We start from the raw sequence: 13,308 nt of genomic DNA, 5'->3' as shown, positions 1-13,308 counted from the left end.
ATAATCCATTCACCATTCTTCACAGGAGGTTTCCTAGCCTCAAACCATGAGAGAAATAAATGAAATCACAAAGTTTTATGAATTAATCTTTGCAAAATTTCACACACAGCATACAGTGGCTATTTTCTGCCATGTCCGTAAAGTAAGAACAGTAAACCTAGCAAAATTATGTCAAATTGGTAAGTATAAGGATTTTTTGGTACATTCCATTGTGCTAAACACAAATAAATTGCAAAATTATTTACAAATTCAGTCTTCAGAACTTTACAGCTCAATGTTTTATTTTCTGCTAGCCTGGAAAAGAAAGTTAGTAGAACTATTCACAGTATCAGTATATATGTGTATACATGTAATGTGTATACATATATTTTCATGGGGAATTTTAAATAAATAAATTTGTTCATTTAGGGAGGGAGCATCTGAAGTGTCAGTGCCCAAAAGGCACAGTGATAATGTTTGCACTGCCAAGAATTTGGGTGGTCTAGAAGCAGGTAAAACTAAATGATAAGCAAATGAAAAAACTAATGCAGATTGGAATGAATATCCATAAGCCACTATTTACACTTGATCTTGTGCTGAATGTAACCCATCAGATAAAATGCCTTGAAATCATTATGAAAATCTCTGCTTTACTGACAAAAGCAAAACTTCAATTTCCTAATGTTCCCTTGTAGCAGATACAGATGATCTTTTTTTGTTCTTTCTGAGACATTCTAACATTACTGTTTGCAGCAAGGCTTTGAGATTTTGCAGAAAGGAAAAAAATGAAAAGTCTTTTCTTTGTCCCAGGAAATTCTTAGTGAAGCTATTACTGTTAATTAAATCACTGGCTCCTGTAGAACAGTCTGTACTAGGTACCACTCAAAAGTGTAGCATAGGAGAAGGGTTAGGCCATAGCTTCCCTTCTTATTCCTGCCCCCATTGCACTTACATATTGTGATACAGACTTCAGCTGCATGGGTTTTGTTGGTTTGGTTTGGTGGTGGTTTTTTTGTTTGTTTTTTGTTTTTTGTTTTTTGTTTTTTTTTTCCCCAAGTGACTTGAGCACAAAGTTCACAAAGTGACTTTACAGAGCAAGATGCACACAAGCTGGAGTCAAATTAATGCTGCCCCTACATGTTATATAACTTCAGTTTACCCTAACTTCTGAATGCCTGACTTTTCAATACACACATTTTTTTAATTCTGTTTGCCTGTGGACCTATGTAAATATGAGGATACAACAAAATACGAAAAAAAAATCTTCTGTTATCTATATTAATTTTGCTGAATGACTGTATAAGACACCAGAGATGTTCAGTTTTCATTCTATCTCAAAAACAACAAAAAACCCTGCAGAAGCAGATGTTCTGAAAGGCACCTTGTTAAAATCTGATGCTTTCCTTCTGCTCCCAAGTCTCTGAACTAGCAGCAGTTTATTTTGTATTTGTATACTCTGGAAATTCTTTGACTTTCTCCCAGTTGTGAACAGTTGTCAAGGCTGGTCTCAGGACTGGAGGGACAACTGCACTTTCTAGGTTTCTTTTATCCCTGTTTAAAAAAGTCATTTGCTATTCAAGAGCATTTGATAAAACACACTGACATGGTTGATTATAATGTTACAGTTTAATAGGATCATTTTCAATAATATAACTAAAACCTGTATGATTCATGACATAAATCTGCTGAAAAAGTTTAATCAGTTTAGACTTTCCACTGTTGGCTGATTCAGAGGTCCTGGGCCGCCTGCACAGTTCGCTGTAATGCAGTAGGTTAGAAATCTGTACACACTTGCTGCAGTTGCCAATGGACTTAGACTTAATACTTTTCTCCTAGGTATTTGAGTGCTTGGGTAATCCTTCTTGTGGAATGGGGTTCAGAGGTTTTACTTCAGAAAAGAGATGCACACAGCTTAGAGTTGTAGAGATTCAGAGAACCAGGATGACACCCCAGAGGATGTGAAAGCCCATAAAACAAACTTCTAACTGATGCAAAGGTAAAGATATCTGGAGTGATAACTGGTAAATTCTCCTTCACTGCTTATTCATCCTACAATCTTGCATCTTTCTAAAAGAGCTGGCATAGGCATTTGAAGACATTTTTACACAGGTATTTGTGCAGAATAATGTTGCATACCATTCTCTTATGGCTACTGACTAGATTTATGAGAGGATTTTGGTGTGTAAAGCAAGGTGTAAGTGAGCTGTAGGCACCTAAATCCTAAGCTGGAAACCAAACACACTCCAGCCTACCTTTCAGCTGCGATTCTACGAGGGAAACATCTAGGTGCCTGATGTCCTGAGCATCCCACTTCCCACATGCTGCCCCAGCCTGAATGTCTTGGGGATGCCATTGAAAACACTCGACCTCCAAGAGGGCAACAGATCCTGCCCTATTGAGAGCTGAAATTCTGTGAACATTAGATCCCTTGGAAAGGAATTTATAACAGCAACTGGATGATGGGGGACACCATATGCTCATCACCAGGAAAAGTTGGTGACCTTTGTCTGTTTCCTGGGTATAGGCAGAAATACAGATAGATAGATAGATAGATAGATAGATAGATAGATATTCTCGACTTAAGTACAAAGCCAGGTGTTTCAAGAAATACAGAAGTGGTGCAGAAAACCTTAAGTGCCTGTGCTTGGCTTTCATGCATGAGCAACTAGACATGCTTGTGCTACTGAAGATTCTCAATTCCTTTTCCTCCCTCAAATTCAACTTGAGAATATCTAGATCTGACAGTTTATTTGCAACACATCTTTAAGAACAGATCAGGAACTCAGTCTGCATTCAGCAGCAACAAGTTGGAGATGCTGATGTCTAACCACACGTGTGGGGCTTATATCTGCCTCTTCCATAGTCCTCAGTTGTTTTTTACCATCGTAAATAAAAGGAAAACCTGAGATTTGGGTGTCAGGATTTCCAATCTGGCCTTAACATTCTTGGCCTCATTTCATAAGAGGTTTGGGGGGGGGGTGTGGTGTGTGTGTGCTTCAGCATATGCTTGATCTCATTGGCTTTAATAGGATAAACCACTGACATATTTAATTTACCACCTTGCGAAACTGGGGTTGCAGTCAGGTGTATTTTTATTGATTTCCGCTGGCTTCCTTCTGTCCAGTGATTTTCCTTCACTACCTTCTGCTGAAGCAAATTACGTCAATCCATATAAAGACTGTCACATTTTTGTCTGAAGCCTAATGGAAGAGAAGACAGAAATGCTTGTTTCAAGAGAGTTGGGGTCAGTTCATTTGCCAGCCTTCAGATCTTTGGGAAACAGATTGCTACTGCAGATTCCCTGCAAGAGGATTATTCTTTGGAGGTATTTCTCATCCAGCTGCAAAAACATTCACTTTTGGTTTCTTTAGGTAAGATAGTGCTTATCTGAGCTCAACAAATAACAGTGTAATAAAATAAACCACATAGGGTACGTAAATTCCTTCCTTCCTGGGGAAAGAGGGAGATTGCAGAATATGTGCATGCAAGTCTGAGCACCAGTGAACCATCTAGATCCATCCAGCACTTTCCACTACGTTTGCAGTAGGTTTGCAAAAATCAGGCAGATATAACAAAAAGTTTTAAGGCTGATTTTTCAGAAATTATGAGTGTTTAGAAGTCCAGGTGATGTCAGTGGAAAGTGATTATTTCTCAAATTATTGAAAATCAATCCTGTAATGAACAGATTGTTTCCTGCTAATTTGCCCTATTAACAATGTGTCTGTAAGTTGTTTATTGAATGTGAATGGATTTTTGGGTGTGCTTTCTCATTTATGTCCACCTTGCACTACTGCAAATCCCTTGACTTTCATTGGTTAACTCTTGACTTACATCAATTTGATGAAACAACAAAATTCAATATATGCCTGTTACTTGCACAAGGCCTTCAAAAGTGATGGTTGTCTCTCCTGCTATCTTAGTTGATACGCAAGAGGCAAACAACAACAACAGCAAGGACTATTTTTTGTGGTTTCAGTTATTCCATGAAAATTGTCCTTGTCTCAATTTGTGGGTAACACAATGGAGTTAATTCTCCTCCACCACAAACTTTCCTACAAGTGAAGATGACATGAATACAGTGAGGGACATGGGCACACCCCCACAACAGCTTCTCATGTGTCTGCTCTCTCAGAAATTCACACTTGCTTCCCAAGGAGAAAAAAAATCTAAATATTTTGTGTCAAAGCTGTCAGAACATTTCAACAAAATAAAAGCATTCCATTGTGGTGTTGACACTGGCAACCCTTAAACAGACATACTTTTAAAGTAGCAGAATAAAAAGTTATTTCTAGCTAAGAAGTTGAAGCAGGCTGAAAAAAATTGGGTTTTGTTTTGTTTTTCACAAGGAAGAATATTGACATAATTTCTAGATGTCACCTGATTTTGAATGAGCCACATCTTCTGATAGAGAAAAGTTCTGCATTTCTTTTTCTATCACTCACTCTGAGATTTTTTCTTTTCATTGACAAGCACTAATAGTCTGTTTATGTTTGTAGTATCAAATTGGTCTGAGTGTGATCTTAAAATTGTATTTCACTATACTATCCTTTTTAAGTCTGAAATGAATATTTTTTTATTTAATCTTGATCAGAATTCATGCTATAAGGGGAAAAAAATAGTTTTAAAGAGATCCTGTAAAATCACATACTGGTGTTAAATTGACAAAGAGCAAAGTCCACGGAAGTCATAAATGGATATCGGTTTGACTCTTTAGATACCTTCTGCAATGGCATAGATTAAGTACAGAGTGTACAGAGGAACCTCCCCAGCAGGCAACAAATACATGCACTTTCTACCTAGCTACATTCATCAGTAAAACAATATGGAGTTTCACACTATTTTCTTTTGCTTACTAGTCAAAGTACACCTATACCCTGGAATTCTCATTTGATTTATTTCAAAGAGGCTGACAAAAGTTAACAGTGACATTGCAATTTGAGTACTTATTGCATGGTACCATAAGCACAATGAATTTATGTTGTTGCAAACAAATGGAGAAAAAGTAACATATTGCAAAAGCTCTCAAACACTGAACTATTTGCAACTTAGATTCTTTCAGCCAGAAAGGAAGAAGGAAAAAGGGAAAGTCTGGGGAAGTCAAAAGATCAGACAGTCTTTGAGAATCTCCTGAACAGATGAAGAAAAATAGGCTTACTAGCACCGGGTGCTGAGCCAGGATGAACTTGCTCATAAGTGCCCTCACGCAGCAGTGTACCGGTACTTCCCCTGCTTGACCTTAAAAGGGTTGCTGGGATGTAAAGCATTTCATTATCTTTAAGCTCCAGTTCCTTGCAATGAAATTCAGGGGTGGATGATGTCACAATCATCTGTCACAAAGATTTATATTCTAAATTAGAGTTAGCTACAATATATGTATGATTTAACAGATTGTCTTTACTATATTATAATGTCAATGCTGGACATTCCATGCTTCATTTGCCTCTAGCTGGAAGATTTAAGGGGTAATAATCAGTGGCTCGAGAGGACTATAAATCACCCACTTTTTTAATCTGCTTTTTTTTAAAAAAAAAAAACAAACAAACGAAACAACAGAGGTAAAATGGAGCTTGAAAATGTACTGTGGCTGACCTGGCCTGACTGCATTCCCACTTTAAATAACAAATACTCCTCTCCCCTTACTATGGTCTAATGCAAGTGAAAAATGTAGTTGGACATTATGAATTGAATATATTTCGGTAATCATGGGACCAAAATCTTTCATGGGAGACTTCACTCATTTCTCAGTGTCATTTATAATGAGAATGCATCAATAACTGTTATTGATGGTTATTGAGCAGATACATCAATAACTGAAGTAATCATTAGATTCTGGTAAATATAATTTTGTTTGCAAGATGCTCAGAAACTGTACAAAGTCTGGCACAAAATAGGCTGCTCTACTAAGGAACTTAAAATTATCTCCCACCTCTATGTGACACACAGTTCACATCAGTCTTGGCTTAGCTGGTTTTCATTGCTTCCATCTGAGCCACTATATGAATAACATGTTTCTTAATCAGCAGTTTTCTATCTAAGAAAATGGACCAACTCTTCAGAGGGAGAGAGAGGTGTTACTGAAAATGTTTTATGTTGTGATGTGGTATACAGCGTCTGTAAAGAAGAATGCAGAAGCTGCAGTGTGTCTGTACACCAGAAAAACCTTCACTGAAGAAATTAATTAATTTGAACTCTTTGACAGAAACATTGAAACACAGGCAAAGAAGTTTCTTTTGGAATATAAATGGCAGGCAAAAGTCAGCACTTTGAGGTGTGGAGGGACATGTGAAAGAAATTGGGTATGCCTGGGTTAATTTAAACTTTTTTGTAAGTGATCTGGCAGAGTCAATTACTGCATAAATTGCGTCAACCTTATAGCAGTTGTCATGTCCATGAAACTGTCTGGTGGTACTTACTCAAGTCACTGCTATAAAACACTGGTGAATTTCCAAGATTTCAGGAAGAATGGAGCCAAGAAAGTGTCCCAAAATTTTGGGACACTGACCAGTTATTATAGAATTAACTTTCCTCCAGGGGGAGTTTCCTCCATCATTGTTCATGCTGGAGTTTTTCATACTCACTCTGGAGGCTTCCATCTGTGTGCTGGAGATAGGAAAATATCCAAGACAAACCGCTGGTCTTCTCACACTTGCAGACGAATCTGGACTATGGGAAGGGAATGAAAAAATAAAATCTATTTAACTTGGGGGAAAGTTTTCACAAAGTAGTGATTCTACAGTAGAAAATCATTTGGCAAAGCACTGGGGTATGTATATTATAAACATCCAGAATTCTATTTTCTACAAGAAGGTCATCTCATCCAGAATAGACACATTACATTGCAATGCCCTTCAGATATTCAAATCCTCAATTATCCACATGTTTTCTAGGTCCCCTGTGACATTTAGAAAGACAGGTTGTGCAGTATAACTCCAAAACATGAAAACTCAGGGGAAAAAAAAAAAGAATTTTCTTCAATAGTTAAGGAGGTATAATAGCACATATTTCATAGTGAATTAAATGAAAACATTGGGCTTAGTCTGACCGCAAAATGCTTAGTTGAATCCAGTTAGCCAGTGGAAATAAGCAGCCTTCCTTAAAATTAAAAGTTCCCATTTCTACCAAGGAAAAATATGGCTCTCTGGATGCTTCCTAAACTTTCTCAGTAAAGAACATAGTATATACCCCACCCCCACCTCACACTCCCCCAGTAAATTCAACTCAATTATTATAAGACAATAGCATTTTTTAGGTGCTATTTCACTCTTAAAATAACTACTGTTAAAATCTCTAATCTGCAGCATATAGATAAGGTGCAGTGTAGATTAATAAAAGCCCTCATGAGGCTGTAATAGACTATAACTATCTAGGTGCAGGTGTTCATAAATTAAAATTTTCTCCCAATTAATTCCCATACCTGTGACTAGGATAGGATAATGACATGTGTCATATTAGCTCAGCTGGTCCTTTGCCAAGGCTTGGCAATGATATCTGATCTCTGTATTCATTTCCACAGGGTGAGGTTTCTAATTATAATCTCTAATGATAAGAAAATTGCCATTGACAGTGTTTCCAGAGAAGCGCTTTGATTTTTATACTCATGGAGGTATAATGCCAGTCTACATTTATAAAGAAATAAGACATACAGAAGTCTAAGAAAATATTCTGCTTTCTGCAGTCCTGCCTGTATTACTTGAGCAAAGAGCAACTGCAGCATTCAGATGGCAAATAAATAATCTTTTGGTCTAATGGATGTGTGATAGATAGATCCTACTTCACAACTTAATTAATAGCTAAGAAGCAGAAAAATGTAATTAATTCACTATACTCTCTAGAATGAAAGATTCCTAGTTATTTTTTGTTTAGTCGAAGTATTGAGCTATGCTGCTTCCAGTATTCACTGGTATGTCCATTTGTTTTGGACAGATGAAGTCGGAATAGCAACAGTAACTCTGACTGCCAACATGAAACCTTTAAATAGGGGTATTTACTCAAGTGAAACAAAATTCCAATGGTTTTAGTGGGAATGAGGTGGCGATTCTAGATGGATACCCTAAAATACATGAGGTTTCTTTGTGCAATCCATTGTTTTTCTCTCAAGACCCTGCTTTTCAGTTAAAAAATTCCTTTGAAATAGAGATTACACTGGAATGTGCCAACAGCTGCTCCCTTGAAACTGCAGCTATGGCCTGGAGGCATGGAAAGCCCATGCGATGGTGAGGAGCAGGCACCTGCCTGCCTCGAGATCTGCCAGATGCACCCCTATGAAATCATCCATATTTGGCTTCAAAAAACCCCAACAATACATAGAGCCCCAACCCTGATGTTTTTCTGTGTTCACAAAGGCCTGTCCCTTTTCTCTGTTGTAGCAGGTTCTGTCACTCCATTCAGGATGCACTGGAATGAATCAGCTTCTCCCAAAAAGCCTGAGAGACTCTCCTGGGTGGCAGCTGGAGAGTGATGTTGCAGCTTGGGTTTAGGTGTTTAAAATAAGACTAGGTACATATGAATGTATGGGGTAAAGGAAGTTGGGAATTATGATCCTCTTAAAAGGATTCAGCCTGAATCTTAACAAGGAGGTAGCAGTACCTTGATTTCCAGACTGCCACTTCAGGGGTCCTTTTTCTACCAGTTCTATCAGCTTTCTCTGCCAGATCCTATTCCTCATTCCCCGTATTCCTGTGCTGGAAACTGAAGCAGTGCCCACAATACATATCGGCAGGAGGGAACTGCACTACAATATAGTGTGATCTGGAAGCCGAGTTTGCCTGGATGTTTGTAGCAGGGTGAGAAATTAACACAGTAGTTTTACTTCTCCACAACTGCCTTTAAGCACACTTCTGAGAAGAGAGACCATTAGTTTTAATAGAAAATCAGACAAGTGAACACTGCAAGTCTTGAGTATTATTGGCGTAGAACTCCTCACAGCATCTAACATCCTTATTTTCTGCCCAATGAACAGCACTGAAATTTTATTTCTATAATACACAATACTGACTTCAATTCTTCACTATTTTACCATGTACATCTTCTTTAACATGAATACCAGACACTTAGGAAGGCCAGTGGAAACACACTGCTTACAATTTTAGTCTACAATGAAGTTACTCTACTTTTGCTCAAACTGATTTGTGTAATGGAGCAAAGTTTTAACACATAGGTCATAATTCAAGTCTGGCTAACCAGCTGTTGCTGGTTAGTTAGGAATTAATGGAGACAAGCAAAGAAGCACCTGTCCTTTGCGTAAAACTATTTAATGACTACTTCTACACTGTTGGTGCCTGCTCTGTTGTTTGGGAATGTTTTCAGTCTTTGGGCACATTGGACTGATCAGATACTAAGTATGGCCACAAATTCATCATTAAATCTGTACTGTGTAAACACAATGCAAATATATGTTTTTTTAAAAAGTAGTCTTTTCTGTCTCTAGAAAATAATCCTATCTGCTGGGCATGAAACTATAACTTAAAAACATTCAGAATACTAAGCAAGTGCAAAATATAATGGCTTATTTAGTTAATTTACAGAAACAATTCAAGATTTCAGTTTCAACCTATAAATGTTTATGGCTAGCTGCTAACTTTTGCGATCTCACTGTGTTTGCTTTTGTGTGATGCCAAGTAAACTCTCAACAGTGCCAGACTTGAATTGTCAACCTCTTTAACATAGGAGTTTTTTGTTCCAGATCTTACTCTTACTTTGGCTACACAAACATGTTCATTGACGTGAAGTTTAATCAGAAGGCTTCTTTTCTCAAGGTGGTATTTTTCAGAGGAACGTCATTATAGCAACATTTTAAAATCAGCCAGTAGACATTTAGGAATTAAACCCTCATTGCCCTTAACTGTACTTTTGAAAATAAAAGTGAAGTTCCTGGTTACTTTTAGTGATTTGAGAAGACTTAGCTGTGTTTATGCGTACTATTTATCAACTTTGAAAGACCTGAACAGACTGTTCAATGCACTGGCACTTGCTTTGGTTTAGGTGAGGTGGTTTTCTGAGGCTCCTCTTCCATGTGAATAAAGAAAAATACCTGCAGAGAGTGATTCAGAGCAGCAGCCTAACTGTAAGTGCTCTGATTCATCTGTCGGAGGAGTACATCTCTCTCCTGTGACTCCAGATGCAATTTATCAACCTGCCTCCCCAGTCTAAGTTAGCCTGCATGGATCTTACCTGTTTGTTTTTCTTCTGAGTTCAGTTCTTCTGGCTTCATAAAATGTTTAATACTGATGAGATAATTTCATCACGGCCCCCCACTGTCAGGTTTTTGCTAGCCAAACTGAGTTTTGGTCTTGAGATTTTTGGAGTGCAGTTTTGATAAATAGAGGTTATCACCACTTCAGATTGGAGGTTCTCTGGGGAGGCAAATAAACAATGCTATCTTTTTGGAAATAGCTCTAATGTGCTGTAGCCCTGGTGTGGTGTATTTGGTTTTCTTGTTGTCTGTTTGTAAGCGATGTGTGTGATGTGGCTTGCTGGGATGGTGGGACCCTCTCGGAGGGGAGAAGTTTACTGCTGCCCTTGGGACTTTATCACCAGCTGAGGAGGGAGAAAAATCCCCTCTCAAAGACTGCAGGGAAAAGGTAGAAGAGAAATCATGGGGTAAAGCAGAAGGCTTGCACAGGGCTCCTGGCATGCACAGGGAAGAGTGAGCTGGGTCTAAAGGGAGGAGAATGGAAGCGTGTCAGTGTAATGCAAAAGCTTAGGCAGATCTCACTCAAACAAAACTTTGCCTGCTTTGTGGTTCTAGAACATAGATACATGCAGATCTCACTAGATTATTCAGCAGTGAACCTGAACATGCTGGGCTATTGCAGTTACTGTCCCCACAAAATACGATTCTGGAAAAGCCATGTGAGAAAATTGAAGTCATATTTCTGGTAAATTCAGTTACATGGTGATCTCCTGTTGCAAAAAACCCAGCAGTTACCTCTCAGACATGGGGATGCAAAGGAAAAAGTGAAGATCACTACGTGGAGGTAATGAGACTGTCATACCCAGCTCTACAAGAAACTAAAATATTATGCAGACCTGACAAGAAAAAATACCTCTGTTTTCCAATAAGTTGTAATTTTGAAGGAAGATGATGAAATAGTAGTAGAGAAAGAAGGTAAAAACAACCTTACATATTATCAAAATCAGATTTAGCTCTTCAGATTCCTGAATTAGCATACCCTGCCTGTTTTGTTTTCAGTTCTCTTGTTTCTTGTTCCATGATATGTTATCGTTACCGGTAGCAGGGAAATTAATTGCTCCTGAAGCTTTTACAGCAGAAGTTAGAGACAAGGTATTCAAATTTAATGAAGTTGTCACTCAGGTGCTTCTTCTTCTTTCACTTAAAGATATAAATGAATATTTTCTCTCATCATGGTTATATCTGTGCTTTTTGGTATGCAGTGTTCCTTGAAATACTGAAATGTTTTAAAATAAAATTTTAGTCTAAAATTGTCGGCTTACTAATTGGTATCTTTTAATGTATCTTGTCTAAGGTCTTTATTGTACTCAGTGAACTACTCTGAACTGTTTTGAAGTGTGCACTGCGAAGAAGCAGCTTCATTTAGAAAAAAATGGTGTTAAAATTTTGTGAGAAATGATTGTGGCTTATCTAAAAGTATCTTTCTAATTGCATGTTCTCCAGATAAATGGAAGTTCTAGGAAATTATGGTACAAAGGAAAATAAAGGTCAGAGCAACAAGTGAAACTGTCACATTCCATCGCCTGCAGTACTAAAATATTAACTATGCCTGCCAGGGGTACTTCTTCTGTGTTAATAAATCATTATGTTTGACTCTGCTGAAGTATTGCTGTAAAACAAAACAAGCCATATCCTCAGAGAATGACATCATTCTCTTTGAGATCAGTGTATTATCACTTTCCTTGTTTCCTCTTAAGCATATTTTATACAGGACATTTTGCTATTGTCAGGTATTGGATGGAAATTAATTACTCTGACAGTTCAGTTACAGAAGCCTCTGACACTTTGTTATACTGAATTCAATTTGTTTTCCACCAGATAAGTTCTGTTTTGTGCATTGTTCCTCTAAGCACATGTCCCAAAGATCAAATTTCCACCTAAAATTCCCAGTTTACTAATCTGATTTTTTCCCTTTTGCTGCTAACATAATTGATCTCTTCATTGTTATATCATTTCCTGCCTGAGCTGAAATTGATGATAATTAGATGCAGAAGCTATGGAGAAAAGACCAGCTTTAGAGGAAAGTCAATTGCAAGTGTATGGGTGGATGATATATTTAGTTACATTATTACTATAATACATATCTATTCAAAAGCTCTTTCTATATGCAGAAATAGTTTGAGGAAAGGACATTCTAGAGAAAACCCAGGTACTAGGATTTTGTAGGGGATCTGATAGAAGACAACAAACTGAATAGAGAACAACTTTATTCAGAAACCCTCCATCATTTCACATGTAAGTAGAAATATTTTCGCTTAGCATCCATATCATTTTTTTTTTATATGACCATTAAATTTTTGACTGTTAACCCCAGTTCCATGCAGCTGTTAGGGTTATACCCCTTCCATGTTCTTACAGAGCACTTCTGTCAGCAGATTCACAGAGCTATCAAGTCTTGCATGCTGAGTGTGAGACAGCACAATTTACCCCCTTTCACACTCCCCTGTAGCAGTCCATAGATCCAGCACATTTTCCATGCAGGTCCCCAGACTCTGTCCTTCCTCAGGACCCCTCAGACCAGATGTGTGTGTTCAGCATGTACCTGTCTGCCATACCCTTGTGCCAAGAGCCCCAGACGAGAATGGCTGAACAGGACTGTTCTATAATCAGGACCATGTACTGGTAGAAAGCACTTACCCACCCAGCTGCAGAACTGTTCCCTGCCTCATGCCATGATACACCTGGGTCTCAAGACCATGCCATGATATGGAGTGTGTCATGCCATGTTCAGGCGCCATCCAACAGCCTCACGGCTTCATGTCAAGTGAGTCTCATACATCAGGATCTTATTCAGCTGAGAGGTGTGAATTCATAGTGTTTATCTGCTTGAAACCTGTTTTAGTTACAAGAGCTGACTAGAAAGAGCCAGTGTTAAACTGAGGTTAAGAAGAAAATCAACACTACTTCATATTTCACTTTGTGGAGCTGGGGAAAGAGTTCCTATAGATCATTAACATGTGATGCTGTAAAGAGCTAGAAATAGTTTTAATCGTATTTCTGAAGGACAGATTCATTATAGGACATTCAAAACTATTCCAAAGTAGCTCCAGATTAAGAGCTTGGCTTCTAAGAACAGTAACGACAAACTATCTTTTCTTAGTGCCTTTTCCTAAGTATCTATGCTTAGCTGATATCAG

The sequence above is a fragment of the Falco peregrinus genome, chromosome 6 (genome assembly GCF_023634155.1).
Source record: "Falco peregrinus isolate bFalPer1 chromosome 6, bFalPer1.pri, whole genome shotgun sequence".
Lineage (NCBI taxonomy): Eukaryota > Metazoa > Chordata > Aves > Falconiformes > Falconidae > Falco > Falco peregrinus.
Note: the sequence above shows the minus strand (reverse complement) of the source record.